Genomic DNA, 26,295 nt, shown 5'->3' on the forward strand with positions numbered 1-26,295 from the left:
TGTTAGTTATATATTTTTTGTATATGCTTATAGTTTTAAGTACATCGTTTTTTAAGTAGTTTTTTTAAAACCTGTTTTCAACCGTTTATTTTAAACGATTCGTTTTATTTTCTTTGTGTTTGATGCATTTAAATTTAAACATTGTTAATGAATCGATCTGCTCATAATGAATCTAAGAAAATTTTGTTGACCAACTCTTGAGATATTACATAAATTTAAAAAGATATTCTTTAGTGCCCATAAAGTTTAAACGCTGAGTGACTCTATTTTCAGTAATCAGATTATAAAAAAATGCTTTGTTTCAGTAAAAAAATATTATTATATTAATTGAAGATAAATTCTTCCCACTTTAATTTAAAGCATAAATTCTACGGGTGCTAACAGAAAATGAGAGAGATACATATTACGTTATGACTGAAGGCCTTTATAATATTATGAATGAATTATATGATAATCAAAATTTGAAGTTTTAAAATATTTTGATGAAGAAGCTATTAAAGTAGAAATTACATAAAATATTTAATTATTAAAATTTTAACGAACATTAAGATTGGCGAACCGGCTGGTCGTCAAAGGCGGCTAGTATTCAATAAAATTGAGATACCGACATTTCTGTTTATTGCGAATACAACTGAGTGAGTTATGAGAAAAGCAATATTACTTTTACAAAAGAACGAGAAATTTAAAATTCATCGTAATCAACGAAGATATAAGAATCAGCTCTCGGAGTTTTCTCCGAAGACTGATTTAGTTTAAAATTATGAAATTGTTTAGTGTTCTAAAATAGGATATTCAAAATATTCTGGGTCAAATTTGGCCCCAGAAAATAGATTTTTTTTAATTTAAAAGTTGGATTGCCAAAAATATCAGAAGTACATTTATATTATTATATGCTCCATTAAATATTATTATTATATGAGCCAATATATCATTATATGTACTTACAATAATATAATTAATATATGCCAATATATTAATTATCTTATCATATGCGCCATTCAAATATTTTTGAAAGTAACAATAAAAACTGAATTTTATGGTTTGATTCTTTAAAATATTGCATAAATTATTAAAATATGTAATGCGCGTAAAACTTCAATTCTGTAGGATTCCATTTTCTGTGCTCATATTTAAAAAAAATATGTATAATTTTAGCAATTTTTTTTTCTGTATTAATGGAAATTTATTAACTTCAGTTTAATGTTTAGTTTTTTCGAGAGCTGACAGAAAATTAAGGACATAAATATTAAAATGAGAATAAAGGCAAAAGGCATCTACAATAATATAAATTATTTGATTGTCAAAATTTGAAGTTTAAACACAGTTTTGCTGAAGAATCAACTAAGAGACCAAGTTGTTTAATTTGATTGAAAATTTTAGTGAGCATTAAATTTGATCAACCAGCTTGTCGCCAAAAGCGGTAATAAAGAAATAAAACAATAGATATAATGATTAAATCTAAACATAAGTAAGAATGAATTAACGGAAATTAAGAATTAAAAATATAAAACAGTACTTGCATTTTTTTTTTTTACTTAATGATACCATTATTTATGACTAAAATATTTTTTAAGGAAAAGTTATACTGTAAAGAATTCCTGAGTCTGCATTATACTTTTTCTTTCCGGAATAGAGTGGATAAAAATATTAAATATTGTATCCTCAAAAAATTCAAAATCGATGTTAATGAATTTTCATGTTTCAGATCGCTACAGAGTTCCAAAAAAACATTTTTTGGAATTTATCTGTATATCTGCAAATACGGTAACTAAAAAAATCTTTGCGTCAGACGGATGAAATTTGGTATGCGATCTTCATTCCATATCTTTAGATATATTTTCATCCAATTTTGAACAAATGTGATTCATAAAAAAATTTGTCTTTATGTCTGAATGCAAAGCAAGGCCTATTAAAAGAAAAACAAAGACTTAGAGTAAATTTGGCACACAGTTTTAGCATTTGAAACTAATATCTTTATCAAATTTTGAATTTAATCTGTAAAAGGGTTAATCATCTGCATGTCTCTAAATTTGCATATACATTCATACAAGCGAAGTAATTCAAAAATTCAATGAGCAAGATAAATGAAATTTGGAATTGATCTTGTCACTAAAATTGCAATTGTGTGCCAAATTCTGCTTTTAGTCGTTTAAAAAAAAAGAGTGTTCAAAACGCACATTTGATATTATTGTCTATACTGCAAGGAACAAAATGTTACTCTGAAAGGAGGGGGCTCATTGAGTTTGCTGCCTAATTCAAACTCTAATTTTTTTATGTATAAAAGGAGGGGTGGATAACACCTTTAACAAAAGGTAAGCAAAAAAGCTTTGAAGAGATATCTCGCTGGTTATCATTCGCAACATATTGAATAATTATTCAATGATTCCATTACCCTTTCCAACTCCAATAGCTCGCATATATTAATTTTATACTATAATACGTTAACGTTCTCTCTCTCTCTTAGACAGACAGACAGATAGATAGATATTGTATAGTATATACATTATAGTATATTGCACAACATCGTATAATATTGTAAAGCATGCTATTCTGTCTAGTAAATTAGTACCCATCCTATCTCATTGGCCATAATAATTCGCATTGCTGGAAAATTAGCATTATTTTAAATATTTTTGACAGTAGGTATAATACACATGAAAGATTTTGGCTTATTTTATTATTAGGTATTGATAGTTATAGATTTAATCTTATTGCAGATGTCAGAGATATCTAATTTTTTCATAGCCCTGTTTTGAGCATTTAAATTGTAGCCATAGGTATACCCTTTCCTTAATTTAATCCTTTTCGTTAATTAATTGATTATATACAGTAGACTCCCGATTATCCGCGCCTGCCGCCCTAAGGTTTTTTTTGTTTTTGTTTTTGTTTCCAAGCAAAGAGAAAAGGCTTCCAAAGCAAGAAGCAAACACAAATGACTGAGTTCTTCAAAAAGGTGTAGTTTTACAATTATGCTTTTGTAATTACATAATGTATTACAGTATTAAAACAGTACATATATATTCATTTTTCTGTGTATCCTTGACGCCTCTCGTAAGTACAAATCACTTTTCTGTTTTCATTAACAAAATGCATTTTAGGGTAGTTTTGAGTGATATACTAAAATAGTAAGTGTTAGTCAAACATTTCTGCTGTTTATTTTACGTTTTATTGTACATAAAACGATTTTTCAAAGTTGGAATGACTGTTTTCTCTTTTGCTATACCCGTTTTTAGCTTTTTTCGGATTATCTGCGATTTTTTTTATCCGCGGCGGCTGCACCACCCAATTCCGCTGATAATCGGGAGTGTATTGTATGTATATATATATATATTCTTATGTTAGATGTGACATAATAAGAATACATTTTAATGTGGATGTTTCTGAATATATTTAGCAAAATTTTGTGAAGAAGAAATTATAAATCCCTATTGTCGAATAACAATTGAAAAAAAAAAAATTTTCTCACCGTATGCATAATCTTTTATTACTTAAGGTAAAATACCACCTAGTAAATTTCAGCTACACATAAATCAGTCATTAAAGTAATTTTTGGGTTTTTTACCACCCATAGTGAAGGGAAAAGACTGGTGAGTCCATTTCATTCATCTCATAATAAATAATTCTCCATATACAATAGAATTCAGATTTAAATTACTTTCAGGAGCCAAAGGTTTAATGAAAAGTAAGCATTTCTATTCAATCAAAATGGTTTTCAAAAATCAATTTGGTTTTGTACGTAAATACAAAGATAAAATATTGACATCAGTCTTCACTTATTCTTGACGAATTAATGTTTTAAAACTTTACACTGAATGTAAAGATATTAGAATTTTCAGAACATAGCTATCAATTAATCGATTCATTTATTTAAACATTTATTATGTATGAGTAGTGTCATTCAGTAGTGAATTTAAGAAGAATTTAACCTGAAAATGTTGCAAATTTTACTATGATAAATTATAAATAAAAAAGTAAATAATTAAAATTTATCGATTTTTGTTAATACACATATAAAACTATATTTAAAAAACTGTTTATATAAAATTTAGAATTTTATGAAATTTATGAAAAATTAAATGTTTAATTCAAAAATTCTAGATGCATTATGTACTGCGTAAAATTTAAAATGTTCTAACATTTGAACTTATAATTTATTTTACTTGGTTCAAATGAACTAAAGCATTAAAATTCCTTCTTTGAATGTTTTAATATTTCTTTTATTACAATTCTCTAAGTGAAAACAAAGAAAATTATAAGTGTTCAAAAATTTTTTAGTAGAATATGGAATGCCTTAATTACATTATCCGAAAAATAGAATAAAATACAATGATATATTTATTATATATTCACTTTAAGAATAATAACTGCATAGCAAAAACTAATATTTTCTTCCTACGCTTTGTTTTCGAAAATATGATTGAATATAGTAAACCGCACGTATTGGACAAGGAACAATGGTAGTCAATATTTATCTTCAGAGAAGGAATTCAAGACGATGCTTTTTCATTGTGATTTTCAACCAGAAGACAGAAAGCGTAGCAAGTAAACAATCATTTTCTTGAAAATAAAATTGGATTTTGAAATGTCCAACAGTTTTATAGATATGGATAAATGTCCTAGAAAGAATAATAAAAAGAATTTCAATAAAATTAGGCTGAGCACAGATATTGATTCATTTTGCATTGAAATATCACACTTATGGATAAAGGATTCCATATTTTCCCCTTTGGAAGGTTAACATTTCTATTCATATTAAATTACAAGGTTTCGACTTAAATATTTATCTATATTTGTCAAAAAATAATTATGCCTAATTTTTAAGTAAAATGGAACTATTTTTATCTCAATTAAGTATTTTTTTTGAAAAAAAATTAAATTCACATAATTAGAAATATTTTTATTTTAACTGTAACACATGAAATTCCTCAACCTCTGTCTCATATTATCAGAGATGTATAGCGAAATCGTGATTTAATACAACACTCTAAATCTGTGTTTCTTATTCCCCTCTGTATGAGGAATCTCGATTTAAAATTCGCCAAACCATCCGCTTTGGCCGTCAGAAATTTGAATAGAAGAGTATTGTATGGGCAAAGTGATTTCACATTTAAGAGACAAATTTTAAGTGAAAATTAGGTATACAAAATCAAAACATTTCTACAATACCACAATTTACCATAAGAGCAAAAGGACTGTTAATTTCCCAGTAGAGTAAAAATACGGATACATCAGACAAAGCGTGCGCCAGAGTTTCAGTAAGGTATAGATTTGTGTTGCATGAAAAATAATAAGCAAAACGTGTACAACTTTGGATAACAAATTCTTTGAAATTTTAATTTAGATCCCTCAAAATTTTGTTGCTTATATTGCGTTATACTTGTCATTGCATATGTCATATTGCATACCGGTATCAACAGTGTTTGACATTATGAATTTGCCTTTCATTTAACCTGTATTGTTCATTTATCTAGTATGTCGTAACGTAGCTAACAATTACGGTTTACAGTAACAAAAATTCCAAAATTTTCAAAAGGCAATACCAACTTTTTTTTTGTTATTGGAACATATTATTCATAGCAAAAAACAATACATAGCGTTGGAACGGTGCCTGAAATACGAAAATTACAAGCGCTAGACATACTAAGAAGTAAGAAGTGAAGTTCAACAATTTCCTGTCAGTATGGTAGATACTTTGGTTCTAGGCACCATCTGCAGCATGAAATGTGTCATGTTTGAAGGAAGTCAAGTGGAAAATTTAGGAAACACAATAAAACGTTTTGCTTTCTCTTGTTTTCTGAGTATGGGGATTTTTATGCTACTAGCACCATTCTAATGCTATTTATTGTTTTTTGCTATAAAAAAATATATTCCAATAAAAAAAGTTTGTGTTGCCATTTTAAAAATTTTGAAATTACATCACTGTAACTGTTAGAGTTTAATTGTTATTTTTTATATTATTCTTGAGCGCATATCTCAAAATATCTTGAACCAAATTTTTATTTCTGTTTCTCTGAACGGTATGATAGTTACGATCTAGTATATCAGGATAGATTTTTTTTTATAATCTTCCGGTACATTCAATCATAATAGTGATTTTTCTCCCTGTGCCTTATCAGCATTTAGAGTTTATTAAACATTTTAATGGGACCCCCTGTGCAAAGATTTGTTATAGCCATTGTTCCTTTTCTACAGATGGTTTCTTTCCATTAATGCGCGAGACATTCATCACTAATGGCAAGCAAATCTTATCACATTACAGATTCTCTCTCGAACAGAAGATTCGTTCCAGGCAATTACCATCATTATTCGCGCTCATAGCCTATCTTCACCTTAATGGCCAGTGTCAGGATTAAATTTATGGATTATTAGTGTCAGGGGAATACTTTTATTGGCAATTTTGAACTAAAATCTGCAAGATCTCTTTCCACACGTATACTACTGTAAGATTTTAAAAATATTTATCCAATTAAATTTAAACTAGCGATAAAAGTAGCTAATTAAAAAGAATATCTTTCAAACTCTTTTATCTTCTACAAGTAATGATTTTTACTCATAGTTAAGAGAGAAGTAGAAATCCCAAGAAATTTCAAACTCATTTCTAAATGAAAGAATAATCATATCGCTGTTTAGTAATTGTTTAAAAGGCGACAATTATTTATTTTATATGTACACAATATAAAAAAAATCGATCAAATTCGCAGAACGATTTTGGGAAATTTTTGGAAAAGCAAAAGGAACCATAAAAAATACAATGAATTCTTATATTCATATTCTTATAATCATTTAAGAATTTCAAGGCTCTCAATCCTATTTAATAATAAATAAGTAAATATTAGGAATCGTTTGGATAATTGACAACCCAGTGACACATTTTGCTGCATATATGTAAAAACCATATGTAACCATATGAATCCATATGTAAACGGATAGTAAAATCTGCTAAGTTATATTTTTCTATAAGAGAAATGTGAAGTTTCTTTCTTGATATTTGTTTTCTTTTCTTCTTTGCTTTCTTTCACTTTCAAAGAATAGATCTAGAAGTGACCCTTTGCATTTATGATCTATTGAAATAAAAGGCCTTATTTCTGAATAGGTAAGGTCTTATAAGGTAATAAAAGGTCTTGGTTACTATTTTTTATAGTTTTTTCCAGTTTTTTTTTATTTTGAAGTTAACTTGTGTAAACATTTAACCCTTAACTAGGGACGTGCGGTCTGTGAGACCGGATGCGATGGATTTTCGGTCACCCCTATTCTATTTTTAGCTCAATTGAATGGATTGACCCCGTAGCTTCCTGTTTTGTGACCTTCAATACACGTGCACTTTTTCAAAGGATTTCAGTGGATGCTTTTTTAAAATAATTCAGTTATTTCTTTGAGCGCGATCTCTAAGACAGCACCTCCCTGTTTGTGTCCCAGCGATAAATAAGGTTTAGCAGATGGCGCTAAAACTAGGGCTTCGAAATATCACCCAATTTACTAAACATAATATGAAGTAGTGCTCTAGACACTTTTAAATGAAGCAGAAAGTTATTTTAGTAATAAGGATAATTGTACAGAAGAGTTTTTCGATGAAAGTTCGCATTCAACTGATTCTGATATGTATGCTCAAACATAATTAATTTTTCTAGTGATAATGTATTTTGAAAAATTTATAAAATATATTAATATACCAAGAGATATATATGCGGAATTTATAGGATGATTTTTATACTAGTTCTTAATCTGTATGTTTAAAATGCCCTAGAAAACCGTGCTATGAAAATCACACAAGCCTGTGAAAAAAGGGTCAATTTTACCCATTGTCATTTTTTTTTATTTCCATATAATTGTTGAATTTTACATTATATTGTCTTCTATATACCTTCATATACCGCAAAAATAAATGATTTAAAAAGTAAAAAGTAAAATGTTTTTTTCAAGAATATTATTTATTGTAACATGTAAGAATTGAGAAGAAAACGTATATTCCAACGCATTTACTTTTTTCAATGATAATATATTTTGAAAAATTTCTAAAACATATCTATATATTAAGAAAAATATCTGCAAATTGTATTGGCAGTTTTCCATACTAATACATTCATTGAAAATTTAAGTGTAAATGAAATCTCGTGGATCGCACCTCTCCAGTTAAATCCTAAAATTTCACCTCCCCAGTTAAGGGTTAACAATACATGTATCTATTTCAAATACCTTTTGTTTAACATCAAAACAGAAAGTTACTCTGCATGTCAAATGAATATCAACATAAAAAGCAACATCTTTTCATTTTCTTTTCGGCATGATAAAATATTTTATCTGTTTGGTTAAATTTTATGCCAGAGTTTGCAATATTAAACTTCCTTATGATTTTATGACATATAATCTCTCTTATGATTTTTGTAGTACTTTTCTCATAATTAACGAAAAAAAATGATCTAAAAAGGTAATGAACCAGCTGGAGCGGTTTTCCGAAAATTTTATCATATATTCTCTAATAAAATATCCATCTTTCTTCGGAAAGTTATGAATTTAGAACAAGACCGTAAATGTCACGAGTGATCAGACTTTTATCTTTAGAGTCTAGCAGAATTCTACATGTTTCGTTATACAGCAATAAAGTAATCATTCCATGAAATTGGCGTATAATATTCATGAAAATATCGATTGTTTCGAATATCGAATCGTGTTTTTAAAGAATTTAGTGTGAGACCTTAGGCGATAAATAGTTGCTAAACGGTTAATACAAAAGTACCAAAAATTGAATGAACTTTTTTTTAGTTCATTTGAAACCAAAATTTAACATAAAAATACAATTTAAGTCACAACATGACATACCAAATTTCATTTATTTAAGTCACTGCGCTTTTAAGTCGTCTCCTTTGCATGCTTAAGAAAGTAAATTCAAAATTTGATAAGTATCTATATTTTGATTACTAAGCTATCGCACTAAATTTTATCTAACTAGCTTTTTGCATTTTGTAGCTATCCATTGAGATTGAGCTCGGTAACTACAAACTGACAGATTCCTGAACAATGGATTTTGCGCAAAATTTGTTAGAACTGTACAAATTTAAGGTAAAGTCATATCAGAGTTCTTTCATCCAGTTAAAAATGTTTTCCGGATATTGTGCTCACAGATAAGACAAACAATTCCAAAACATATGTTTTGAGTCTTAATGATCAGTAGATTCGACAAAATTCGAAATTCGCATTTTGTGATGATGGCAATATTTTCTTTTTGTATAGTTCGTAGATGAGAAAATAAAAAGTAATAAATAAATTTCTTTATTTTTCTTGACCATTCATATCAAACGATTTATATTAATATCAGCACCTAAATTATATTTCCATCCAAAGATAATCCTATATTACAAGAAGTATTTATTTTACAAGTTTTATATAAGAAATCAGATATAGCTTTAAAAAAATTCTTGTTTGATTGAATTGCATGAAGATTATAACAATATTAATTCAATATTTTGATTCTTGCGTACTCCATTTGCATCAAATGCAAGATCTCATATTCAAATGTTTCAATGACTTATTTTTTTTCTTTTTACTTCTGTGTCCTTTTTACTTTCTCATGTTCGATGTTCGCAAACAAAAAGTAATCAAATAGTCTAAAAATGCGAATTTTTAGTTTTGACATTTTTTTTTTGTATTTGTTTGTAACCATGGTAACTCAAAGAATCGTTAAAATAGACAGAAGAAATTTAGCAATTTCTTTAAACCAAATTTGCAGATTTCTATTAAATAATAAATGAAATCCATTTAAAGGGTAAGTCTGTCTGCTCGGTTGTCCAAATATAAGTTAACACGATACATACACAACGAAGATAATTAGACGAATACAATATGAATTCCAAATTCGGAAGGAAATCCGGCGAGGAATAGAACCCCTGCTGGTTTATATATTTAAAATCATGTAAACGCGACAATTCAAAAATGCATTCACTCAGTTATATGAATTCTATTCCAATTCTACACCTATTTAAGTATACACAAATATATTTTTATGACATAATAAGATTACAGATTAAATTAGAAATAAATGATACCCAGGTAATTCTTAACTTTCCACAAAATTCTTAAAATTCAGAAATTAAGGCGCCATTATAAATTGAGTTTTTTCTTGGGAAAAACATATACATAAATTTAACCAATTCGTATTAAAAAAATAAAGTGAAATATAAGTTTACTGATTATTTTTTTTTTTTTTTTGCTTTTGAAAAATAAATAGTTTTTAAAAAACACAGTAGCTTACATAACTTTGAAGTATACAAGTCTTACAAAAATGAAAATCAAGTTAAATATACGATATCAAATATTAATAAAAAAATCACTAAATAAAATACCCAAACTTTAAAACTTACTAAATGTGAAAAACGAGAATCCAAACATATACGAGTTTTTCATTGGCAAATGAGAGCAAACTGAAAATAAGCATTTTTTGTTTTTATGATTCCTGGTCTGTATTTCACTACATGTTTTGCATGTATGTCTTTACAGTTCTAATATGCGTTTTATAAGCAAAATATTGGCATCTGGAACAAATGATACTGGTAAAACTATTAATAATTGAGGCAATAGATGATTGCGACAAAAATTCTATTTTTATTTTTTCCACGTCCATTTTTTTATTTTTATGTATAGTTTCTTTAGATGTTTCGTGTAAGAATAGCAATTTCCATAAGCAAACTCTTTTTTACCAGAATAAACATTTTATTTTCATGAAAAGGCGTTATATTTAAGCAGCCATTGTCGAAATACACACTTTGAATGCAATAACCGTATTTTTCAAAAAATCATGTATGATCTAGGGAGAAATTAGTTTCCTTCAAATGTAGTGAAATTGGGGCAATTATGATTCCATTATTCCAAACAGCATACGATATTGACATTAATCATCTACATATTCTACATTACGGCCTCATGAAATATGCACCGAGTTAATCTACCACATAATTTTTTTTTTATTTTATTCCATATTAATGTCATTTTCTGAGTCTGTGCATGGGTTTTTCTGTCCTCTTGATCTGAGCTCAGGAATATACCGTTTTTTTTGTTAAATCATGTACTAAGTTTCTAATACGCTTTTAATAGATCAATTTTTTAAAATGTTTTAATTTATCTTTAGTAAAAAAAGAATTATCTTTTAAAGATTTCTTTCTTCCAAATCAGTCACATACTGCTTTGGATGATTATTTTTCTAACGTTTCATGGTAACCAGTTAGAATACATAATACGCCACAGAACGTTTCAAGCATTTGCATGAGCGATCAGATCGAACTATTTCTAGATCAATGAAAGATATTGAAGCCAATAGTGCGGTGATGTTAATTAGAGGCTAAAAGGATGGTGATATTTTGACCTTCACCAGTATATATTTAGTTTAACAATATATACCCATTACAACTTTCCACCACCGGCACCTCAGATATGAGAATGAGAAGCTACCGCTATGGTGATCGGTTCACGTCACACAGGTGAGTAAACAGAAGTGGTGTGCGGTTAGCTACCTCCTGCCAATGACGGGACGTATCTCCCATGAGAGGGGTTGTACTGTTACCGAAGATGGTCCTTAGGACTCAACCTCAGTTCCCGCCAATGCCATCGCGGCGGTCTAATTATTCCAATTTCTCCATGTGAGGATGAGGGGTCAATTTAAACTTTTCTTTTAAGTGAAACATAAGCGTATGCAAGACGTCCATTCTAATCGTCATCCAACATCCCACATCCTAATTTATAAATAAACACCAACTTATGCGCAAAGGTTTGGACATTGTTGGGGAAATGTAGAAACATTCGAGGAAAAAGGGAAATAAATGAATGCAAGTTCGTTTGATGTCTTCAGATTGAAAGCAGGTGACCTAAATGACGGTTAATATGTCGTGCTTGGAATAGCCCCTCTTTCATTTTTACTGTAGCCCTTATTAAATATAACCATTTAACAGTATTAATCACGTCAAATTAGTTATAAACTTAATTTAATGCTGATTATTTCTCTTAAGTAAACAATTGTGAAATTATTTTTCGATAAATTTATTTCCATAGAAAAACTATTCAAATTAGAAAAGAATTAAAGTTAAAAACTTGAGATCAAGGACACTATCTTAATTGAGAGAAGATAATTTTTTAAAAATAAAACATAAGCGCATGCAAGACGTTCATTTTAATCACCGTCCAATAGCTAATTCATAAACTGGTATGTAGTTATAAACTTTAAGGTGGACAAATGATCTAAATTGTGAAAATAATTAAGTCTTATGTCGTTTGAGTAAATAAATGTAGAACAAATCACGAAGCTTGGAATTTTGTTGTTCTAAGTCAATCTAAAGGCGCCTTCAGGAAATTATGAATTTTGTTTGTTATATATTCCTTGAAATACCTAAATAGTTCCCTAATGTGTCTAAAATAATCATATTGAAAGTTTCATAACTGGTTCAATTTTAGTCAAGGAAAAAAGGAACCTTTTGGTTCAAAATATCAATGTGTCAAAAATATTCGACCACGTTTAATTAATTGAATCAAATATTGTATAAAGATTTAGATTTAATATTTTTTTCTTAAGTCCTTATTTATATTATTGATTTAATGAATATAAAATATAATTATTTGCTTAATTAAAGCATTTATTTGATTTGAAGTAATTGTCTAGAAATGAATTATTGGGGCACGATGCCAATTAAGATCAGATGTCCCTGTATATATTCACATAATTTACTTTTGGGCTGTGATTATTTCATGTATTTAAGTATTTATTTTTATGTGTTTATGTATTAAGTTTATTGTTGTTTTAACAGTATTGAAATAATTTTCTTTGTATTTCATCAAATATTTAAAGGAATTTCTTAGGTAAATCACTTTAAGAACCTTTTAAAATTTGTACATTTCAAATTTACTATTGTTGTCCCCAACAAAAAGTATGTCTCTTTGACATACTTTTTTATATCCTTGACTGTAAATAATCACACTCTACAAATTAGATATCAAAATATTACAAAAAAGAATTTTTATCACATAGAAATCCCCCTTTCTTCTGGTATAAAGAAGAAAAAAATGGAATAACCCCCACCCTTCACAATTCTTTTTGTGACTCGGCGACTGCATCACTACCAAAGGCAATCTAAGAACATCACAGCAATGATAAATATATAAAAACTGATTCGTATTTTCATCGCACCGAAGCAACGTCAATCGATTTTACGAAACAAACCGACAGTTTCGGTGGAACGATTGCCAGCAAACAAAGTTAAAGTAGATCGGCAAGTATTTGCATGGGATCAAACATTCTTCCACAGAGACCGGAGAACGCGTGCACGTTGCCAGCCATTCTCCGAAATAATGAGGCCGTGAACTCAACAGTTCTCTAAAGAAAAGAGGATGTGTATTTTAGGGTCTTTTATGATTTTCGGAGTCTTGAAGGGGCCTATAACGCCTCTCTCGAAAAGTATTATTATTCGGAATAGACTTCGGGAAAGGTTGAAAGTGATTATTTCTTTTTCTGGAAGGTAACTTCAGATTGCAACGCAGTTTCGAGATGTGACAGAAAGATATCTTCTGGCGATTTCGCTCGTCTCATCGGAATTCTTAAAGGTTTTATGGTAATCATTTTGCATAGCTGCTAGAGGGTATACTATACGAAGTTAAAAAAACAAAAACAAAGATTTTATGGATCCCACGACACTAGTATCAAAAAATTTTCCATGATTATCATTTGTATTTAAAAATAAAACATTTGTTTAGATATTTCTCTTGTATAAGATTTTCTCTAGACGAATAAAAGGGAAATAAAATTAAGACACGTTTTAACCTTTTGCACTCGATTGTCTTCTCTCAGTCATCTGCATCATCATTTTGACCTTTTATTTATTTATTTATTTTTAATTTTAATTGTTAAAAATACCTACAGAATGTTTAAAAAGACGTAGACTCGTTTTTCAGGGAAACTCAAATTAAAGCAGTTGCATGTATTTGTTTTTTGGTATAATAAACAGGTCCATGTGTTAACCCTTTAAAGGGCCATTTTTTTCTAGTCATATTATGTTAAAATATTTTTAGGTTTGAAATTAGAATAAGAAAAGGGATTCATTTAGCTTATTAGATAAATTTAATTTGATTAATTAATTTGGTTAATGAATAATTAAGTAACAAATCAAGACGCATCATTTTGTCTGAGATAAAGAATTGAAGCATCTGAGTTTCTGACTTATTAAAAAAATTTGTCAGAACTTATGCCAACCTACATAATTTCATACAAAGATTGATAAATTTGGTGGGAAGCATACTTCCCATTGCCCTATAAAGGATTAAGTTAATTAAGCATCGAATTATCTTTCTAAGTGTAAAAGATAAATTCTTATATAGCCGATTCTAAATCCTTACAGAATAGTTGAAAAGAAGTTATGAAATATTCAAAATTTTCCAATAAAAGCATCGCTGAAAAGGATTTATCAGAATTCTAATACGGAATCCGCCTATAATAATCATTATATGTTGTGCAAAAAGAGAATTCTAGATTCCTTTAAGTTTATCGATACTGCTGCAATTCCATTAGCATCATTCAGAATAACTTATATTCAATATTCTTTTACCATAATGGTTATAACAAGGAAAATTCAATATTTGATATTTATCCGTTTCATTCCTTTATCTCTAAGATCATGTTTATATCAATACTATGCTCGAAATTTGAATTCATTGGTAAGAAATCTTTTATATTTGATGTTCGAGTTATACTAGAGATTAGAAAACTTTTAAATATATTTATTGTTTATAATACAGGATATTGTTCATTTCATTAAAATATTTTTTATGAAGTGCTTTTTAAAAAAATCATATTTTTTAAAAAATTCCTCTCTTTCATACACTGGATTTATTCATATGAGTTAATGATTTCAATTTATTACTTGCAAAGAATAAGTTAAAGTCTTTTATAAAAAGAATATGGAGTATTTTGAAAATATCCATATTTGATGAATGCATCCATTTGAAATATTCCAACGGTAACATATTTAATAATAAAAAATCGGGCATACAAGAATGGGAAAACATCAAGTCAAAGAAAATAATATTTATTTATTGCAATAAAGTTTTAAAGGTTTCAGTTTCAAGGTCAAACAAGGGGAAATACACGTGCATGATATGTAAATAAAATATGTAACTATTTTCCATAATCATTTGAAGATACTACATTTTTTAGACATGCATACATTTAATGACTCGTTATCGGATATCATCACATTGAATTGCACCAATAATTGTTGGAAAATGAGAATGAGAACTGAATTACCATCTCATTATGTCTCTGTAGAATCATTCACATTTCTCTAGGAATGCAACTGCCATTTGAGTCCAAGAAATTTTATGTTTAAAAAGTCTAACTTTTCATTCATGGATGTGTATGATCACAAAGATATACTATTATCATTATTTTGAAATATAGCTCTAATTCAGTATTGTAAAGATAACAATAAAAGGAATTTAGTGTAAAATTTATAATTATTTTGGTTGCTAGATTTATATAACATTCGTTCAACTTTATGAGGAAAAAAAATGAGTCCACGTTGTTGCTACGATATAATTAAAAAATTTTAAAAATAAAGATCGGTTGAAATTTAATTAAACCAATCGATTAATTTATAATCTAATTCCAAAATATTAACGTATTGCAATGAAGAATTCATGCGTTCGAAACTTTCAATTTTAACACATCGGAAGGCGAATGGAAAAATGGCAACATTATTTCATGTTTATAAGAATTGTTTTTATTTAAAAAATCGAATGAAATAAAAATTTATTAAACTATTACATGTGATATTCATCTTATTTATTTTGTTTTTATTCACTGAATTCTTCAAAATTATCAGTCTTTTATTTAATTATCATGGTATTTTAAATCGTTTACAAGGGTGACGACAGAAAAATGAGTCTTAATATCTTTAATATAATAAAAAAATAATTGAATTATTGAATAGAGTCTGAGACATCGTAAAATAATAAAGTTTTTAGCCTGATTTATTTTTCAATTTATTTTTTATTAATTCTATGGCATCGATAACGGACACACTAGAATGCATTTAGAACTACCACAATGAACATTAGTACAAATTCCGCAACTAAAAGCCTGGAAAAAATTTCAAAACTCTTGGATATATTTTTAACAAATTTTTAAAGTTAGAGAAAAAAAAGTCCAGAAATTAAATGGATATCAATGGGTAAATTTTATTTTCAGTCTTGAAGTGGTATATGAAGGGTTTTTTTTGTAATAATATGCTACTAGGAAAAGATAAAGATTGATTTAATTTTTAATCATTTAAATTTCAAAAATCTCATACTGCGTATCCATTATCAAAGAAATAACTGAGGCAAATCTAATAACTATAGGTTTAACTGTTGATCTGTGAACATATTCATTTTGACATCATGATTAACGAATAATACAATTTTTATAAATATCAAATTATGAACATATTGATATTTTTAATAGAGATTATATCTATAAAACTATTAAATACTCATAATTGAAGCAAATAAATGCTTATCTATGAAAATATTATCTAATGAAATATCTAAGATAATAACTTTCGTTTTAAATTCAAGAAGCGCTTCTAGGGAACAAGAATATTTATACAAGATTTGGTAATCCCATTTTCAGTGACACATTTTCATTAATATGTTGCAAAATTTTGTAGAGACATTTACTGAACCAACATCAGATTTTGAATTCTGAATACTACTTCATAGCTACGTGATGATTTTCTTAGTTTACAAAATAATGCTATGTTGAAAATGTTTTAAATCTTACATACATAATATACTTCTTTCATATCTAATACAAATTTACTGCGTTTAAATATATTTCTTTGTATTTAGCACCAATTTTTATAAAAATAATTATTTCCCGATTCTGTTTAATAGTTTTGTCATTGGCATGCGGCAATTTTCTTTCAACGCATCTTATATTATAAATAACGAAGTGTAAAAAATGCCTGTGACATGTAGAGGAAAACTTACTTTGAAGAATTTCAGGGTTAAGTGCTAAAAAAATGCACTTTTCTTCCTGGCGTGCAAGAGGTCAGATCTGACCTATTACTCTGATTAAAAAGTAAATATTTGATGCTTTCGCTTAAAGTTATAAAGCTGTCAATGGCAATGAGATGCTCAAAGTAAAAATTTAGAGCAAAAGTATGGAAAATTGGAATTGATGCTTGAAACAATTTCTACCCGCTATATAATAAGAATTCATTTAAAGGGAAAATGCAAAAAAATCGTTCTTTCGAATTTTGAAACGATCAACTGAAAGTTAACTAAAACTGCCTTTAGAATGAATGAACTTTTTTTATCTACTTTTTATGATTATATCGAACCTTCTGAAAACTTAATATAAATGAGAATATTAGGCTTTTATGATGAAATAATTGGTATTAGCTATGCTGTGGTTGAAATAGCAGCGATGTCAATTTCAGGGTTAACCTAGCAATTCAATATGTTTTGGTAATAAACTCCTTTTAAATTCTTTTTAGTGACATAATCTTACCTGAAAAATTTTATTTTTCCATCATCGTTTTTAGATTAATAAATAAAACTTTTTTTAAATTTCAATCTTTTTGATTTTCAGCATCTACAGGATTATTTTTGGCACTAATGAAATTATAGCGAAACTTGCAATAAAATTGTTATGGTGTAGTCAAAATACTTTAAGCATGAACTTACTTACAAATATTAAAAAAATATTTATAAATACACTCGTTTTTTGCCTAATGAGAACCTCTCGTAACGAATAATTCATATAAGAAGGGAAAAAAATGTAGAAAACTTCTTGTGAGCGATGTTTCGCCGGATGAGTGACGAGAAGACATTATGACGTTATATGTAGGATTGACATTTATGCCACGTATCAGCCTGCGTTATTCACTATATTATATATAATAAATAGGTTTCCATTTAAAGTATCCTTTTAATATCTTCACAAGTAAATAACAAAGTATCGTTTAGGTTATTAGAAAAGTTATATAAAATATCCTGTAGTATCCATAAAATTTCAATGCTGAACGTCTTTACTTTGTTCTCACATTTTAAATAAAAATGTTTAATTTCAATAAGAAAGTTTCTGTATCAGTTGAAGTTAAACCACTGAAAGTTTTTCAAAGTGAAATTCAAATTTTAGATAACATGACAGAAAAAAAAAACTTAGGGCATTAAAAACTCTGTTTAGGAAACCATTAAGAGCGAAATACACAAACTTGGTTGACAGAAAACTTTAAAAAACATTAAGCCTGAAGAAAGTGACTGAATCCAAGGACTCTAGTTAGAAGTATAGAAATGTGTAAAAGCATTGAAATGTGTTCGGAACATTTATATGATGAATCAAAATAGTAAGAAAGATGCGGAACTTATAAGGAAGATTGAAGCTGGTATTTTTGACGACATAATATAGATTAAAATTATAGATTATATTGATCCGAAACGGGTCACTGTCAAACTGTATAAAAAAATGTTTTCTCAGAATAAATGTGATCAGAAAAGGCAATAAACTTCAGAATTTTTATGTACTTTAATTAATAAAACTCAATTTTGATGCTTTTCTAAATACATTTTGAGTACATCATCGTATACTAAAGTATACTAAAATCATAATATATATAACTTACATATATTAAGCATTTTTTTTAAAAAATGAGTTTTTATTGATACTTATTTCTTTTTCGTGCAATTTATTCCTTATTACACTTATATATTTATTATTTTTATTTCGTATATTTTATATTTTTATATTTTAACATTTTCTTATATTTTAAAGATAATTTTGTGAAAATGTTTTTCCTTATTTGTATCGCACACAACTGACAAACAAAATTGAGAATATTTTAAAAGCTCTCCGGAAACTACCCTATTTGCACAAAATGACCAGCAACATTGTTACAATATCTTCACCATATTGGCCAACATTCAGATCAACATCATGGAGATATTGTACAATATTTAGTGCTAATAGGGTTCAAAAAAAATATTAAATTTTTCTTTGTATTACTAATTTATGCTTAAATCTTATCTCTTAATATGCTCCAAAATTTTCGATATTATATTTAGCATAAGAATGGCTTGTTTCGCTGGTATCATTAAATAGTAATAAAAAAAATCTTGAAGGTAACAACTGATACTAAAGACTAAATAGATGAATGAAGTGAACAATACTATCATGCTTTAATGATTTAGAAATTAGAGACTTAGAAGCTCTAATTAGAGCTCTTCTTGAATTTTTACTATCCCGTATACGAAATATAAAGAAAGTATAGAAATCGTCAAAAAATTCGAATTCGAGATTTGGACGAATCTCCACGTTTTAAACCTCCCTAAGTTCGAAAAATGTCCGTTCGTCTGTCTGTGACAAAGGTAACTCAAAGACACTAACTTATTTTGGTATACGATCTTTATACCAAATTTGTAGATATCTATCAAATTTTGAGTAAAATCTATTCGAAGGACTCCGTCTTTCCGAATATAAGTTAACAAGGTGATTACAAAACGAAGAGAGCTAGGTGGATAAAATTCGGTACATAAATTTAATATCTATATTGTTACTCCAATCAAATCGGGAGCGAAACCCCTCAATGGGTTGACCGTCTGTCGGTCTATGTTTTCAAAAACATGTCAACATACTAACTCAAAATGCATTGATTTAATTATATAAAACCTAGAACATGATTTTTCGACTTTAAGTGTAGTTCTATGTCAAATTTTTGTTTCAGTCAATTTGAAAGAACATCTCTAAAATATAAATTCGATTCTCGGATACTATTGCCCACATACTAGGGATTTATCGCCAAAACACTCGCCAAGGATCATACGACAGATTCAGTAAAAATTTTAAATTTATGACAAAGGTTAATATTTCGTAACTATTGTGTGCCAATGCCATGCAAGGTGTTCATTTGGATGACATTTTTATTAGAAAGTATGCGAGAAAGTTTTGGAGAAACCACTCCAGCTGGTTTAAGGAAAATCTCAAAAAATATACGCGAATGATAAGATAATGGAAATATTTATCTTGCTCTATGAGTTATTAGTAACAGGGATAAAATATCTTTAATATTCACAAAAGAAATTGTGAATATATTCACAATTTCTTACTACTGAATAGTATTAAGACTTGACAGTTTGTTGCTATATTTTTCACTATAAAGCTAAAACAGAAGACCGTATTCCAGAATACTGACAACGGATGAATGTGTAAGTATTAAATTCTTAGTTCTATGAAAATAATTAGTAAAATACGACTACTCCTTTTAAGGTTGATAGTTGAACTCAATGTATTTATCCGTATTATTTTGATCAGATAAATAGAAATTGGATTTTATAAATGAAATAAACCAATGATAAATATAATTTAAGTTTTGATATTTTCTTTTATTTTAAACATTTGATTATATATTCTACGTTATTAGAATACACATAAAACACACAAAAATCATTCTATTTAAGTTTTTAAAAATGACAGTTTCATTTCTTCATAGAAAATTATGAATCAATTATCCCTATATATTCTTGCACACACAAATAATAGTTTAGAAAAATTCCATGTCAAAATCATCTATAAAATTCAATAATTCAAGATATTCGTGTTACCTTTGCTTGAAGTATAAAAGCTTTACGATTCCATTCAAAAAGAAAAATAAAAACATGATCTCACTTTTTTTTAAAAAGAAATATGATTGAAAGTAGTAAACAACATGCGCCAGACGATAAATAAAAGAAAAAGATGTCTTCAGCAGTGGGGAGGGGTCCATCGTTGGAAAAAGAATTTACAACTATTCCTTCACACTGTGATTTTTGTCCGGATGACAGAAAACAGGGCTGGAAAATGGAATTGGATTTTGAGGCGCACAGCAGCTTTATGGATGTGGAGTTCAATAAAACTAGGTTAAAGATAGAATTGGTTGTTTTGAGATTGAAATATCACAATTTTAAAGAAAGGGTTCAGTTTTTTTTTTCTTTGCTGAATTTCTGTTGTAAATCTTGTTTGTACCAAAGTTTACAGGGCATCTCCTATTCTGAAATATATATATGGGGAAAGCAACTATTTACATTTTTAAGATATATATAAACTATTATGATATATAACAAAACTATTAATAAAATATCAATATATCTATAAAAGTATGCAAAATTGATGATGCTTGTTTATTTCCAAAAGCGTCAACAGAATATCACGAATTCTTATGGTTTGAAAGATCTTCAATGAAGGAATCTTCCTTTTATACACAAAGGCGAAAACATTCATTTAACCAGACAAACATTCATTTAGTTAACTAAATGTGACAAACAAGACTTTTTCAGTAAAAGTGTAGTTTAATGTGTCCCTTGTTGCGCCAAGGATGCCAAGTCGCCAATAAAGATGGCGGGCAAAATAAACAAACACTTCTGCAAAACAGTTATGGTTATCACTTTCTGCATTAAAATTATGATCTTTAGTGGTAAGTATTGCAATTTTTACTTTAATCTGAGATTTATTTAACCTTTATCTGAGATTTTTTTTAACCTTTGGGATCATTATCGCTGCTTATCTTAACAATTTTGAAGAAGCTTTTCAAACTGGATGCACCGGTCTATTCTGTGAAGAGCAAAATTTAGAAGACGCGATGCCTTTCGGCATCTGAAGAAGGCCCCGGGCAGTATTTTTTAACTTAAAAAAACCTATCCTACGGCTTCGATAGCGGCGGGAGCGGGATCCTAGTAGCTTCGCTAGCACATTGAACATAATAACTGTGTGAATAAAAGGAACAGTGCATACAAACAAACATCCTTTCCTAACTTCATCAATTCGTAATATTATATTATATATATATATATATATATATATATATATATTCCATTCATCGGATATCCATTCTTGCACAATTACCGATACAATAGATTATCAATCATCAGAGCACAAAAAGAATTACGAGAACTGTAAAGAATTCTATTACAGAAGAATTTTAAAGAAAGAATTCAGTCGATTTTTTAAAGTGCATATTGACAGTTAAAAATTGCTAAAGAATGAACATTTTCTGCTCGCATGCACATGAAATATAATATTGAACTGTCTTAGTAGTAAAAAAATTTTTAATTACAATACCGAACTAAATTAAAATCTTTAATAGATATTTTTTTATTATTTTCAATTCAAATTTTTTTTTTATAAAAAAGTTGACGTACTACTCAATCATTGTAAAAAGTAGTAAACAAAACAGCATTAGGATTGCTAGAAGATCGTTTCTTTGGGTTGCCATATTGGCGACAAACTCGGGGGCACACTAAACTACACTTCAACCAAATATAAGATAGCATAACCTTAAAACTTCTGGGTATCAACTAATAAGTATTATATCGATACAGGTACGAAAAATTTAGGATGTTTATTTCCAAAAGATTCAGCAGAGTAACATGAATTCTTACAGTTTGAAAGTTCTTCAAGAAAGAAAATTTTTGTTCATAGTTTTTTTTTTTAAGTTATGGAATTATTTTGGCAAGGAAATAATGCTAAACTGTCAAATAGCTGTATTAATCTCAGATATTTTCCAATAACCCTTTGACTCCTAACGAAATAAATATATCCCACTCTTTTACTCCTTTAAGAAATCTATGATCAAAGGTTCAATTCATTATATATTTCATATAAAAATTGTTTATGCTTTTCTTTCCCAAGTAGTAGGCATTTCCACTATTCGAACAACGACATATACAAGTCAGGTAAAACAACTGAAATTGTACTGCAATTCAAATTTCACTAAATTGAATTTCTGTCATTGAATAATAATTTGAAAGTATAATGACGATATAAATGATACAATTATAATTTCGCTTAGAGGTATATAGATTGCAGATGATATAAAAATAATTTTTCTTAGAAGTATATAATCATAGATGATATAAATGATCTAATTTCTCTTATAAGTATATAAATCAGGGATGATATAAATATAATTTCTCTTAGAAGTATATAAATCAGGGATGATATAAATATAATTTCTCTTAGAAGTATATAAATCATAGATGATATAAATGATATAAATATAATTTCTCTTAGAAGTATATAAATCAGGGATGATATAAATATAATTTCTCTTAGAAGTATATAAATCATAGATGATATAAATGATATAAATATAATTTCTCTTAGAAGTATATAAATCATAGATGATATAAATGATATAAATATAATTTCTCTTAGAAGTATATAAATCATAGATGATATAAATGATATAAATATAATTTCTCTTAGAAGTATATAAATCATAGATGATATAAATGATATAAATATAATTTCTCTTAGAAGTATATAAATCATGGATGATATAAATGATATTATTTCTCTTAGAAGTATATAATCATAGATGATATAAATGATCTAATTTCTCTTAGAAGTATATAAATCAGGGATGATATAAATGATCTAATTTCTCTTAGAAGTATATAAATCAGGGATGATATAAATATAATTTCTCTTAGAAGTATATAAGTCATAGATGATATAAATGACATAATTATAATTTCTCTTAGAAGTATATAAATCATAGATGATATAAATGATATAATTATAATTTCTCTTAGAAGTATATAAATCATAGATGATATAAATGATATAATTATAATTTCTCTTAGAAGTATATAAATCATAGATGATATAAATGATATAATTATAAGTTCTCTTAGAAATATATAAATCAGACAAATTTTCTAGAGTTTCAGTGTTTCAAATATATATATTTATCTAGAACTAAAAGCTATATGCATTTTCAAAATATTACTTACATTTATTGATTTCTTAAAATTTTATTAATGCTTCTCAAATCTTACTTTCATATATTCTTGGAAATGGACCCCAAAGTTTTAAGTCCGAAATCGCCGGTGAAAGTCTTCCCCTGACACTACTAAGCCATAAATTTATGTCTTGCATAAACCATTAATGAGAAGATAGGCAAAGAGTGAGAATAAAGTTGGCAACCTGCTTGGAACGAACCTTTTGTTCTAGAGAGAATTTGTAATATTAGATTCTCCAGTCATTAGTGATGGACGTAATCATAAATAATGAAAAGTAACCATCTGTAGATGAGAAATAATGATTGTAAGACACTCTTTGTAACGTGGCTTTTTATTAGATGGTTTAGATAAAGCCCTTTCCAAAGTATAGATAAATCTCAAAGAAACAAATCGGTTTTCGTTGTAGTATAAGAAATAAGTAAACTAAAAGGAAGTAATGTAATTGCTAACCTCCCCCCCTCCCCCCGCGCTCGAAACAGGGATTTTCACAAATATTTGCGTTTCAAATCTCCCTGCATCGAAACACACACATTTAGAATCTAACCTCTTTGTCCGCGAATATGATTGAAAAAGTTAGAGGATTTTGATGCGAATAAAATTTTATACTTGGTTTTTACACTAAACATGGAGATTTCTGTTTAGTTATCTATGAAATACATTTACAAAAAATTGTGCTGGACATCAGAGTGAAAATGGACACGAAAATTTGAAAATTCAGACTCTGTCGATAGAATTTAGTACATAATTTTAACAACTAAACTATGGATTTGAATCTAATTTAGAATCAAATCTGTCAAAGGGTTCATTTGCTGGTGTATACTTTTGCATGCATGTGAATTCAAGAGCTAAAAGAATGCAATTCCTTTCTTAAATGAAAATTGGTATGTATTTTTACTATAGTTCTATGCCAGTTTTCAATCTCAATGTGTTGGCAAGAGATATTCAAAATTCCTACTCGATTTTTTTCATTGTTACGAAGCATAAAATGCTCATTTGAGGGAATCAGAAATTAAAAATCTGAACATACATAGCGTTCATAGAATTGCTCAGTTTCTCTTATTTTCATGTGGGATAATGCTTTTTATTACAAAATCCAAAGTAGAAAACCATTGAATAAGATTGAAGATTGCTGTCTATTAATAGTGGGAATAAATCGGAAAGTAAACATAAAATTATAGAAAAATGACTCCGGTTTGAAGATTTTATCAAGGGGCTTATCAACAGGTAGGGAATAAAAAAAATCAGGAATATTTTCTGTTAGATGCCGGTCTTTTGCCCAGAAATTGACCCCCATCCTAATCCTAAAATCTCGTGAAATAGAATTTTGCAGTGACAAGACAATATATATAAATGAAAATAGAATAACACTAACAATTTAGAAAATCAAATTACAAAATTAATAAAAGAAATATTTTTAAAAATCAAGCATCAAAATAGTATAACACTAACAATTAAGAAAATCAAATTACAAAATTAATAAAAGAAATATTTAAAAAATCGAGGATCAAAATATAGAAATTGATAATATAGAAACGCCAGAATAAAATACAAAATCGATAAAGAACCAACATATAAGAAATTTTAACATCCATCTTAATACAAAAGAATTAAAAAATCAAATCATAAATTTGTAAAAACATCATAAGTATAGAAATTCGAAAAATCGAATTTTAACTTAAACTTAAGCTGAAATTAATTATCCTCCTACAGAATTTGTACAAAAATTAAAAAGAGAAAACGTAACTTACACTCGAATACAGATGAAACTGGCATTTTTGAAAGTTCCCGCGTATCAGGTTGAAACGCCCACAAAGCTTAGTCAAAGCACATTATCACAAGTGATTTATTTTGAAAAATCATAGCGCCATCTATTGAGGTAAAATGAAAGAAGAAAAAATGAGGTAGCATATTTCTTTTTTATTTTATTTGTTGTAAATTTTTATTTCTGTTTTACGGAACAATACAGTACTGATATTGAGCTTGTAATTCAGTTTATAAATTTAAATTTTTCTTCAACAAAATTTTTTTTAGTCACTGGTCGTTAAACAATTATTATGTATCGAATAATATATCATAAATGCAATTATATTAATAATTCGATGAAAGCATCAAAGAAAACATCCTCTAATGGATATAAATAGCTCATGTATATCAACAAAAACAGCTGTTCGATTTTATCAACTACTATATACTTGTTTTTTTTTTTCATGTATTATACGCGAATAGGAAGTATTGCGGTATATTAAGCAAAATTCAAAACAATTGAATTGTATTGAAATGCATTTTTTGATAACAGCTAAATTTTTGTTTTAAGAACTTCATTAATAATGAGTTCTGTTTTTTTCATTATTGAACCAAAAAATCTGTGCCAACTCATTTAGGATCAAATTTCATTTCTTCATAATTTCTAACACGTTTTGGTTTGTCTGAAAACCATCGTTGTAGAAGCTTAAATTTGACCACAACTATATCCTCAACTTTAAATAATTTTTGTTCATAACAAAGAGC

The 26,295-nt window shown here is 27.9% G+C and overlaps 1 long non-coding RNA gene across 2 annotated transcripts; it reads right to left on the reverse strand.

Annotated features, from left to right (window-relative positions):
* Positions 1 to 4,322: 4,322 nt before the first annotated feature.
* On the reverse strand, positions 4,323 to 25,604 carry LOC129983629 (uncharacterized). 2 transcript variants are annotated; one of them, XR_008785428.1, is made up of 3 exons: positions 25,536 to 25,575; positions 23,824 to 23,994; positions 4,323 to 4,616 (listed from the first exon to the last, which is right to left on the reverse strand). It is a non-coding gene; the product is annotated as an uncharacterized LOC129983629 (long non-coding RNA). The 2 variants fall into 2 exon arrangements; XR_008785429.1 differs by lacking the exon at positions 23,824 to 23,994 and having other exon boundaries at positions 25,536 to 25,604.
* Between the last annotated feature and the right edge of the window lie 691 nt (positions 25,605 to 26,295).

Source organism: Argiope bruennichi, chromosome 9 (assembly GCF_947563725.1).
Source record: "Argiope bruennichi chromosome 9, qqArgBrue1.1, whole genome shotgun sequence".
NCBI lineage: Eukaryota > Metazoa > Arthropoda > Arachnida > Araneae > Araneidae > Argiope > Argiope bruennichi.